The following is a 12,724-nucleotide window of genomic DNA, read 5'->3' on the forward strand; positions in this document are numbered from 1 at the left end:
GATGGTATGGGAAGGGATTTAAGCTTCCTCACCTGCTGGTCTGTGGGTTTGTTATAGGTGGTCTGCCTAGGTAAAAGAATACTTAATGTAGTCTGTGGGTTAATAAAGGTTGAGAACCACTGCTCTTAAAAGATCATCAATTACTAACATCAGGATATTACTAAGAAGAAAGAATACAAACCAAAAATTTTATAGCAGATCCATAAACCTCCTTGAACTCCTGTGGCTTGTAAATGGAGTTTTTCAGCATGAGACTCTATTTCAAAATTTATATCACAATGAACATATTAAATTATAGGGAAGACATATCTACAGGAGCTGAAAAATAAAACAACACAATACATCTGCAAATTAAAATGAGTAAATCTGTATTAGTATTAGCAAATCATACATAGGGCTGCTCTTCATCGGCCACATCTCAGCCTTCCACACCACTATTCCCTCAGTGCTGGTCAATGTGATATAGAGAATTTAGGTTAAAAAGACTTAAGTTAAAATGTGATGATTAATCATAAACAGGGAAGCCAGAACGGACAGGGAGCTTACTAGCAGCCAAGGACAAAAGATTCAGCTGAATATGTTTTTTTAAAAACCTATCTTTTCATGGTCATAGTGAGAGACATGCAGGAGACAAAGGATTGATAAGAAGGGTGAGAAACAGAATTTAGTGTATGTAGAGTTCACAGCGTACGTAACGAACGTGATAATTAAAAATGCAGTTATACTTAGAATGCTTTTGTAATACTAACCAATTAAAACAGTATTAATAAGAAGGGGAAGGGCAAACAATAAGGGTATAAAAATCAATGCACTGTATGTATCGGGGCTTAACTGGTGAGAAACCAGTTGAGTCCAACTCTGCAGACTTGTAAATAAAGCTTGTCGTGTCATCAGTTTTAAAGAGACTCATGTGTGAGAAGTTTTATTTCTGACAGTCAACAAGCTCCAAATCCTGGGCCTCTGCTCCTCCCTCTACAACTGGATCATTGACTTCCTCATTGAAAGACCACAGTCAGTATGAATTGTCTCTTCCTCACTATCAATACAGGTGCATCTCAAGGATGCGTGCTTAGCCCACAGCTCTACTCACTATACACCTATGTGTGGCGAGGGACGAGAGAGACAGACCTAGAGGAAAAGAGACACAGGTAAACATGGGGGGAGTGGGGCTAACATAAACCGAAGTTGATGTTAAAGCCATCCGGTTGAGAGTGCTCAGATGGAATATAAAGTGTTGTTCCTCCAATTTGCATGTGGTCTCAGTTTGGCAGTGCATGAGACCATGGACAAACATATCAGCAAAGGAATGGGTGAGGAATTGAAATGGGTGGCTACTGGGAGATCTATGCTATTGCAGCAGTCAGAGTCGAGGTGCTCAATGAAACGATCTCCCAGTTTGTATTCAAGTTCTCTGATGTTCAGGAGACTACAGTGGGAGCACCAGATGCAGTTGATGACCCCTGCAGATTCACAAGTGAAGTGTTTGGGGCCCTAACAACTTACTAGTAATCTTTGATAACACTTTGATAAACATGGAAATTATTAAGAGCAAAATGAAAACCATTTCAGTTAATAGTTTATTAAATTGGCCAAATGAAAATAGATTATTATAATCATTAAATAGAGGCAAACTTCTTGCCCAAAATCCCACTAAAATCTTCAGATTAAAACACCTACAATTACCTGCAAATTACAGAGGATGGACTTCATCCACTCTATGTATAAAAAAGGGTTGCCGGACTCTGAAAAATATTGGTCCTAATTTTCAGGCTATGTAACCTGATCATGGGTTGCCAGCCAACGGAAGCTTTTGCGTATCCAATGTTTTATTTCTTGAAACTTAAATGCAATAATTTATGTATTCTCTCCTTGGAATTCAAGCCTTGGTTTTGTATTAAATCCACCCTCCATAGTGATAGACCTATCAATCATTCTCAAAGTATGGAAATGATCAAATATTTTAAATTATGAAATGCAATACTGAGTTTTAAAGATTCCCACATTCATTGTGAGATTGTAAAAATACTCTAATTGTGTAATTTGATTGAGGAAGAAATATATCTTGGAGATCAATGTATAAACATTATTGAGATTTAAAATATGTAAAAGTAGTATTTTGAATTTTGACATAGGTTTATACACTTAATCGCAAAAACATGACCAGATTATTGGTCTAATTCAGGGGTGGCCAAACTTGCTTAATGTAAGAGCCACAAACGATAAAGCTCAGATGCTTGAGAGCTGCAGGTCAAGAACAAAATTCACACATATATTTTTATTGTTACATACACATTTTGTAACAAAAATTTTATATAAATGTTAAGAAATGCATATTAAATGCAATAATATTTATTCATACATGCAGTTTTTAAACTTAATTTGTATTAGTTTCAGTTATCACAAAGACACAAATAAGTTAAAAAAATGTAAACCAAAAAAAGATATTTTAATCAGATTTCCACCGTACAAAATTAGTCTTATTTTAATCTTTTTTTTTTAATGACTAAAATACAATGCTACAAATATCAGGTTATTAAAGACGTGAGTTGACGGGCGAGAGACCGGCAGCGCGAGTTGGGCGGGCGAGATATCGGCAGCGCGAGTCGGGCGGGCGAGATATCGGCAGCGCGAGTCGGGCGGGCGAGGGAGAGAGACTGGCAGCGCGAGTCGGGCGGGCGAGGGGAAGAGACTGGCAGCATGAGTCGGGTGGGCGAGGGGGGAGAGACCGGCAGCAAGGTGCATATTAAAGGTCAAAGAGCCACATGACTTGCGAGCCGCGGTTTGGCCACCCCTGGTCTAATTTGAGAAGTTATAACCATTAACCACTTACAGAAACAAGTTTAAGGAAATGTTTCTAAACTGCAGGTCCAAAAGATTTAAACCATTGATATTAATGATTTAACTATTTAAACAATATCACTGATTTAATCCTTAAAATAAGTAACATCTACAAATGCTCACATATCACTATATGGTATGTTTATTTCATAGATATTAATAAAGATATTATTTTAAGAGGTAGACATATTTGACTATGGCAATTCTCGTTCATCCAGTTATCATTAAAAGGAATGGAAGACATTGTCAAAAGTGCAACAAATGTCACTTATTAATCCCTAATCAGCTTGCTGACTTCAAATTTGGATTTCATCAGGTCCTTGTGATCACAGGTCAAAGAGCTTTAGTTCAGAGATGATGCAAAAGTCACTGCCTTTGACATCAACAAGGCAGTGTTTAGCCAAATCAAGAAGTGCTGGTAAAGTCAATGAGCTTCAAGGAGAAAACACTGCAAATGATTGGAATCATACCTTGCATAAGATAAAATAGTTATTATTGAAGGTCAATCACCCTAGCTCCAGGAATTCCTCTATTCATTAACTACAACTGACATTCAACACTATTGTACCAGCAAAAAGTACATCTATACTAAAGGATCTGGAATGTTGTTTGTTACATTCTGCAACTGGATCTTCAACTTCCTCATTGGCAGATCCCAATCGGTGCAAATAAGCAACATCACATCCTCCACGCTCACCATCAACATGGGGACTAAGCTTGCATCTCAATGTTGAGTGGTGCCAGAATAACAATCTTTTTCTCAATGTTACATATTGCAGTTTATGAGTTGTTTTTGTAGTAATTGTTTTTAATGAAGTATGTTTAGCTGAAGTAAGAATTGCACAATGTATATGGCAAATAAACTTTACCATTCTCCGCATTGCCATTGCACAGTACCCACAGTGCGTCCTATCCATTGCACAGTACCCACAGTGCGTCCTATCCATTGCACAGTACCCACAGTGCGTCCTATCCATTGCACAGTACCCACAGTGCGTCCTATCCATTGCACAGTACCCACAGTGCGTCCTATCCATTGCACAGTACCCACAGTGCGTCCTATCCATTGCACAGTACCCACAGTGCGTCCTATCCATTGCACAGTACCCACAGTGCGTCCTATCCATTGCACAGTACCCACAGTGCGTCCTATCCATTGCACAGTACCCACAGTGCGTCCTATCCATTGCACAGTACCCACAGTGCGTCCTATCCATTGCACAGTACCCACAGTGCGTCCTATCCATTGCACAGTACCCACAGTGCGTCCTATCCATTGCACAGTACCCACAGTGCGTCCTATCCATTGCACAGTACCCACAGTGCGTCCTATCCATTGCACAGTACCCACAGTGCGTCCTATCCATTGCACAGTACCCACAGTGCGTCCTATCCATTGCACAGTACCCACAGTGCGTCCTATCCATTGCACAGTACCCACAGTGCGTCCTATCCATTGCACAGTACCCACAGTGCGTCCTATCCATTGCACAGTACCCACAGTGCGTCCTATCCATTGCACAGTACCCACAGTGCGTCCTATCCATTGCACAGTACCCACAGTGCGTCCTATCCATTGCACAGTACCCACAGTGCGTCCTATCCATTGCACAGTACCCACAGTGTGTCCTATCCATTGCACAGTACCCACAGTGTGTACTATCCATTGCACAGTACCCACAGTGTGTACTATCCTTAAGATGCACAACATTTACTCATTTAGGATTTAAAAGACATTTTTGTATCACTCCAGGCAAAAGGCTATCAGAAAGATGAACACAATAAAAGGAGGATTTTGGGAAAGGAAGATTTTTTGAAATATTGGAACCCTTGGGATGTCCACCTTTTAATTAATTTTCAGGATAACCTGCAAGGCCCACACTTACTGCCCATTCCTTATAATCTTTGAAAAGGTGTTTGTACAGTGCAAAGCCCATTCAGCATTGAGACAACACAAGGCAAATGAACTGCTACCTCAAAACTCTCTCGTTCTTTTGGTGAAGGTTTTCCAACTTTTAGTGAGAGAGAGAGAGATCCAAGAGTAAAGACCAGGTAACGAAGACAAATTGTTAATATAGGTCAATATATAGGTATTGGTGTTCCCATGTTCCTGGTGTAACATCCTTTATGGTAGAGACCAGGGGCTTCCAAGGTACTGTTGGAGTGGGTGAGTAACTACAATGTATTTCGTAACTGGACCTGAACATGATACAATGCTGTGGGCTGGTGGTGAAAGAAATGAATGTTTAAGGTGGTGGATGGACTGCTTTATTCTGAATGTTGTCAAGTTTCTTGAGTGATGTTGGAGCTGCATTCATAATGTGTTTAATCATAATCCAGGTTTGTGCCTTGTAGATGGTAGAAAAGTCTTGGGATCTCAGGAGGTGAGTCACCTGCCATAGGATACCAGCATCTGACCTGATCTTGTGACCATGTTTATGTTGCTGCTCCATTTGAGTTTCTGGTCAATAATAACCCTGGTGGGAGACTCAACTATAGTAATGCCATTCATTGCCAGTGATAGGTGATTAGACTGCCTTGTTGGTCATGAACATTGCCTGTCATTTAAAGATGAAAATAATGCCTAAATTGGTTTTGCAGGTGACAATGACTTCTAATATTGTGAATAGAATACAATTCAGTCATTAGTGCACGTCCCTACTTCTGACCTTATGATGGAAGGTCAGTGAAGTCAATGAAGATGGTTGGGCCCAAGGTACTATTCAGAGTACTTACAGTGATCCCCATGGGGTGGGAATTCCAGTGAAAGCATAAATAGAGTGGCAAAGGGCTTTAAATTGCTAAATGATTTGGGTGTGAAGTCTTGTTTCATGATCCAAGGGTATAGTTTCAAAAACAAACAAGGAAAAGAGTAGAATATCATCAGAAATTGTGGTTTTGAAAACCACTATGGGTAAATGTAAGAAATTAAGCTGTGAAATGTGTGAATAAAACATTAGAGCAGCTAGATGGATGAGATTGGGTAGAACAGTTGAACAATTTTTATATGAATACATACATATATATATATATATATATATATATTCTTTCTTTCTTTGGCTTGGCTTCGCGGACGAAGATTTATGGAGGGGGTAAAAAGTCCACGTCAGCTGCAGGCTCGTTTGTGGCTGACAAGTCCGATGCGGGACAGGCAGACACGATTGCAGCGGTTGCAAGGGAAAATTGGTTGGTTGGGGTTGGGTGTTGGGTTTTTCCTCCTTTGCCTTTTGTCAGTGAGGTGGGCTCTGCGGTCTTCTTCAAAGGAGGTTGCTGCCCGCCAAACTGTGAGGCGCCAAGATGCACGGTTTGAGGCGTTATCAGCCCACTGGCGGTGGTCAATGTGGCAGGCACCAAGAGATTTCTTTAGGCAGTCCTTGTACCTTTTCTTTGGTGCACCTCTGTCACGGTGGCCAGTGGAGAGCTCGCCATATAACACGATCTTGGGAAGGCGATGGTCCTCCATTCTGGAGACGTGACCCATAGAATAAACAAGTAAATAAAGAAATAAATAATTGACATACATTTAAATCGGAGCATACAAAAGGGAGATTGAAAACTTTGCTTGTACTCACAACCTCTCACTTAACGTCACCAAGACCAAGGAGCTGATTGTGAACTTGTGATAGTACAGACCTATCACCAATGTATATAGTTACAGTATCTAGAGTGTAACGACTGTGCTTACAGCGATTGGCTGAGAGCTTAGCCACACCTACTGTCTGGGCCTTAAAGGGTTGTGTCCCTCGCCAGGTTGGATCATTCCGGACTGGTCGGCCACCTGTAAAAGAGCTCCTGTCTTTTGCTAATAAAAGCCTTGGTTTGGATCAACAAGTCTTTGGTTCTTTCGACGAGCTCTACAGGACTTTAGAGTAAAGCCAGAATCGTATGATCTGGTGATCATTGGGGGAATCAGAGATGAAGAGGGTGAACAACTTTAAATTCCTGGGGAATCACAATCTCAGATTACCTTTCCAGGATCCATCATATTAATGCCACTGTGATGAATCCACGTCAGTGCCTCTACTTCCTTAGGAGTCTGCGGAGGTTCAGAACGTCATCAGAAACCTTGGCAAACTTCTACAGATGTGCATACTGGCTGCAACATGGCCTGGCATGGGGGGGGGGGGGGGCACCAATACATCTAACCAGCAGGGCCTGCAAAAGGAAGTGGACACAGCCCCGTACATCATAGACAAAACTCTCCCCACCAGCAAGAACGTCACATGGACGTTGCTGTCGGAGAGCAGCAGCAATTCTCAAGGATCCACACTATTCAGGACATGCTCTGTTCTTACTGCTGCCAGAGGTAAATGCCTCACAGGTCTCAAACCTCCAGGTTCAGGAATACAGTAGTTGCAATCCCTTAACCATCAGACTCCTAAACAATTCACTCAGAGACCCATTTAAGGACAGTTGATTATTTTTTACTTAATATTTATATTTATATATTTGTAGTCAGTTTGTTTACATTTCTCTCTATATTTCTTTCTTTTATATACATTCCTTTCTTGAGTACAGTTTAGTTAACGGTAATTAGAAATTCTGCCCAGCCTGCAGGGAAAAAAAAGTATCTCAAGGATGGATGTGATGCCATGTATGTACTCTGACAATAAATTTGAACTTTAAAAGTATTTAAGATAATCGTGACTGGGAGCTCAACATACCCAAGTATACCTTTCTGCAAAATGGCTTCTGCATTTCTAATATGGATTTTAGATCATTAAAATGGTATGGACAGGACAGATGATAAGTGAAGGCCAATGGACTATGATTTATCACTAGAAGACAAGAATTCAAGGATTAGAATATAAGCATCTATAATATTCCCTGCTTAGACCACACTGGATGCACTGTGTAATCAGCTCCAAGTAGAATAAATTATTCTTGGGATTAGCACGCAGCAGATATCCCAGTATGTGAAACGGACACCAGAGGTAAAATTATGTGTAGAAAAATATAAAGATTGTACTACCTGCCAAGAATTTATAAGGCTAAGGAATAATTAGATTGAAAATTTCAAGATTTTATGGAGAATTGAAAGTAAATAGATAGAGGGAAACTATATCCATTGATAGGATCAAGAAGCATACTTTACAGGAAGACCTCAAGTTATGACAAGGTTCTGTTCCTGACAGCTGTTTGTAACCTGAATTGTTCGTAAGTCAGAAATAAACAAAAAAGTATGTTGGCAAGCCTTATGGGGAAGGGCTATTGGACTGAAATACAGATAATGTTTCTCCATTGATGTGCCACAAGTGTTGAATAATCCTTGCATCTCCCTTTTTTTTAAGAAGAAGCCACCTGTCTAGTTTTGAAAGACTATGACAATTGGGAGACAAACTAAAATTCTTTAGAATGCTACCACTCATTTATCACTAGATGGCATTAGTTCATCAATTGTGTTGCACTGTTGAAATTTACATCTGTTAAAGGTAAGGATGTTCCATGTTTTATGTTAGTGAGTTTAACCATATTGTAAAAGTATAGAAAAATTATCTTGTGAACAGAGCTGTTAGGCCACAGCTGGAATATCATGTGAAATTCAGGTCATCACATTGGAAGACATGATGATTCACTCAGATATTGCCCGGGATGGAGTATTTCATTTAAGAGAGACTGGATTGGTTGGATTTGCTTTCCTTAGTGGAGAGGAATCTGAGAGCAAATAGAATTACATAGCACAGAAAACAGCCCTTCAACTCAATTTGTTCTTGCCGATCAAGTTGTCTAACCAAGCTAGTCCCATTTGCCTGCATGTGGCCCATATCTCTCTCTCTCAACTTTTCCTATCCATGTATCTGTCCAAATGTCTTTTAAATATTATGAATGTCCCTGAATCTTCATGCGGCAGTTTGTTCCCCATACCCATCAGCCACTACAAGAAAAGGATGAACAAGGACAGGATCCCCTTTGTCCTCACCTACCACACCATTATCCTCCACCATTTCTGCCACCTACTATGTAATCCCACCACCAGATACATCTTCCCCTTTGGCTTCTGCATGGACAACTCTCTCATCCACTCCTTCCTTCCACCAATTTGGCACCTTGGCACCTACCACTGTGACTGCGAAACTGTTATGCTTGCACCCATGCATCCTCCATCAGCACCATTCTGGACCCAAAACTGTCCTTCCAAATGAAGCAACACCACTTGTGAATCTGCAGGAGTTATCTACTGCAGACGGCCTCCTATTGTAGTCTCCTCTACATCTGACAAACTAGATGAAGACTGGTAGATCTTTCAGAACATTAGCTCTGTTCACCACAATAGCTGGAATCCCCACCTGTTGAGATTTAATTCAGGTTCAGAGAAGCGACTCCAGACATAGGCTAACAAAGGATAATCTTTATTGCACACACGGGGAAATCATAACTGGGAAGACACAAAAATTGATACTAAAATAATGTCGGCATTTGCATTGAATACAGCAATCTCTGATATCAGTGACCCCTACTCTATTACACACGTGCAGTAATATTCGGTAACTAGTATGCTTTTACAAGACAGAGACTTCAACGTGCACTCCCGATTCCCTGTACCAACAGGGTACAACTCAATGCTGAGTATTCCCACTACAGTTCCACTCTAATTGTAGTGCACACCTTACCAACGACTCCTCCACAGTTCATAATCTGGCGTAGACCAGCATTCATAGTCAGGACCAAAGAAAATGGGCTGCTGCATGTGGAAGGCTGATCTGGGGAGACCAGCCCATGTAATAAGTGATTTAAAGGGACTAATGGGGAGGCAGAGTCCAACCTTGATTGGCAGGTGATGCAACTTCAGACTAGGTTTCAGACAGGGAGGTCACATTCCCACCTGGTTTCAGATGGAGAGGGCACGACTCTCCACAATCCACACTACACCATGTCAACATCTGTCCATGCATTGCAAAATGAGACTACCTGCATTTCTAACCGGATGACATTAGCATAGACTACCCCAATTTCTCCCCTTCCTCTTTCACTATTTATTTCTATTTCCTGGTTTCCTCTAGCTCTGCATTCACTGAGCCACCATTCACCCGATCAATTCTTACCTTTCTTCTCCTGAATCCTATCCATCTTCAATTTTCACCTCTTATCTGTTGACCTATTCTCCTCCCCCTGCCTTTTTAGTCAGGCACCTGTCTGCCTTTTGCTCATACCTTGAAAAAGGGTGCAGAGCCAAAATATTAATTATATATCTTTACTTTCTATGGATGCTGCAGCATCTGCTGAATTCCTCCAGCATATGTGTTTTTAACTTAAGCAAGAGCTGATAAGTAGCATATATATATATATAAAGCTTTCAGGCAATGATCATCTCCAACAAGAGAACCCACTGACCTTCCCCTGACATTCAACAGCGTTACCTTCACTGAGCACCCACCACCAATATTCTGATACCCAACTGGAAATGTCACATAAACACTGTCTTCGATTAGATTAGAGCAAGGCAGAGTGTTTGAGGTGACCCATCTGCTGACACCTAAAAGGCACAAATGCAGTAGAAACACCTTCAATTTGCCTGGAAAAAGTGCAGCTCATTTACTCATTAATTGACATGAGCAGTAATCTCAAGATCAAAATATGACATATTGATAATGAGAACTTTACAGCTTTGGGACATGCTACAATATTTCTCATCTAAGGCATTTCACGTGCACTCATTCTTATTATATGGAAAACATGGAAATTTGTACATTGAAGGCATTAAATGATAATACACAGTTTTAATGGAAGCATTTTAGCCAAGTTGATCCTTCCTTTTCTGTGAAATCTTGGGATGTGTTACAATTCTGCAGGGGCCCACCAGGGTCATGATTTAACATTTCACCCAGAATACAGTGTCTAATTTTTGCAGTGGAATTACTGGCCTAGATTTACATGTTGGACTAAGATTTGAATCCTCAACCTTCAGTTCCCAGATGAAACCATGCCAATGAATGAACTACATTTAACATATCAAACCAAAATTAAAGATTTAGATTCAACAGAAAAAAAAATATTGAATGCAATAAAAATATTTATTACAAGCTCTATATTAGATGTTTCATTTACCACAAATGTTTAAAAATAATTTCAAGTTGAAGTTAATTTAATTCTATGTGGCATATTTTGCTGCAGGAGTTATCTACTGCAGACGGTCTCCTATTGTAGTCTCCTCTACATCTGACAAACTAGATGAAGACTGGTAGATCTTTATATGAATAGTGTGCCCTGCAGAATACACATAAATTTGTATATTTATAGTCAACATTTTGTTTTAATTTTTATTTTGATTAGACTAATTTTAGTATCATTAAATTTCAAAAGGACTTAATTATTAATCATGGGGTAGGTACCCCATCCAATTGAATTGAAAGATTATACTTTATAATTGCCACAATTAGAACGTGACAAATTTGGATTTTGTGCAGTAAAATTTTATATATTGGATATATCAATTTTAAGCTTTATTTGTGGGTAAACACACATCCAAGTAATGATTTAAACAATAGCTTTAAATGATCTTTTACTGTGGAATTATTGCAGTTTTTCTGTCTTGTGGATTTTTGAGCATAATGTATAGTTAATTTCAAGACTGATTAATGGAAAAAAACCTTCTGTAGAATTGTTTATATTTCTTTTTTATGGATTAGAAATGTATAATGTGGAATTTTGATTTTTTTTTGTTTTGTATTATGGTTCAAGTTAATTACTCTAGTAATATTAATTGTGTTGAATTTTCTGGTGAGAATTAATTTGCAAGATAAATCTTAAATATTTGATTCCAAACATTATTTTGTTTGTCACTTTTTATCATTTCAATCAAATAAGGCCAACACCTACAATCTGAAGGTCATCAAACTCCTTTAAGAAGTGGACTTGTGATATTTTTCACTGTAATGTTATTTTTCACAGCTCACCATCCTCACTCAAACTAGAAGTTTAAGAGGAGTTAGATAAAATGTTACATACAAGCATAGATATTGTTGAAAAGATAAATTTTAAAACTGTATTTGTTGTGACAAAAACACATTTGTTTTCTGCTTTAGAGTATTTCCTGCAAGCCACAGAGTATCAAAAATTAAACTTCAAAGTTATCAGTGACCTGCAGAGATCAAAAAGACAAAAAAAATTCAGATGTTTTCAGTTCACTACTGCATTTTATACATCACGTAGCACAACAAATGTGATCATCTACAATTTTTACAGTGAGATTATTGCTGACCTTTTACACATTTTATACAAGTTAAATATTTACAGATATTAAGATGTTAGAATGCTTGTCATCCAAAATTAAAATTCTCTGTACATATATTTTTCAAAAGTTTGAATGTTATTCTTTTACAATATATCATAGTAAATTAAATTATTTAACTAAGCAAGTAATAGATTTAGATACACTGTTGCCATGCAACTGAAATACAGTGCCTCAATGTTTTCATTTCCACTTGTGAATGATCATAATTTAGAAGATTTTATCTTTTGGAATACCTTGATTTCAGACAATGCTACCTCTTTATAGTTTTAAATTCATTCTATGGTTCAAAGTACAGTAGCCATTTTACATATATGCTATTGATCTTTATATAAAAAAATACTGTTTTCAAACATTTAATTTGGAATGTTAAAATAGTATTTTATTCAATCTTTACTAAAAATTGCTTCTAATTATAATATTTCCAGTAATAAAGCAGACTGGAGGAACTCAGCAGTTCAGGCAGCATCTGTGAGGTAGAGAGATACTCGACGTTTCAGGTCAAGAACCTGCATCAGACTGAGCATTCCCTCGGCTTCCATAGAAGCTGCTTGATACAACAAGTTCTTCCAGCAGTTTTTTTTGCTCTACCCTCCAGCATTTAGAGTCTCTTGGAATCTCTATAATATTCTAGTACTTGTTGTTCCTCTGGAGCAC

General features: G+C 38.8%; 1 long non-coding RNA gene across 6 annotated transcripts in view; it reads left to right on the top strand.

Moving 5' to 3' along the window:
• The window catches only part of LOC138746097 (uncharacterized), a 158,172-nt gene that overhangs the window by 1,038 nt on the left and 144,410 nt on the right, over positions 1–12,724 (top strand). For 3 of the 6 annotated variants that reach the window (XR_011346696.1, XR_011346695.1, XR_011346698.1), the window contains exon 2: positions 1,049–1,148. This is a non-coding gene — a long non-coding RNA (uncharacterized lncRNA). Of the gene's footprint in view, positions 1–1,048; positions 1,149–3,056; positions 3,799–8,129; positions 10,882–11,861; positions 12,096–12,724 lie in introns of those variants that run through there. The other 3 variants (XR_011346694.1, XR_011346697.1, XR_011346693.1) reach the window with 3 other exon arrangements.

The sequence above is a fragment of the Narcine bancroftii genome, chromosome 11 (assembly GCF_036971445.1).
Source record: "Narcine bancroftii isolate sNarBan1 chromosome 11, sNarBan1.hap1, whole genome shotgun sequence".
Taxonomy (NCBI): domain Eukaryota; kingdom Metazoa; phylum Chordata; class Chondrichthyes; order Torpediniformes; family Narcinidae; genus Narcine; species Narcine bancroftii.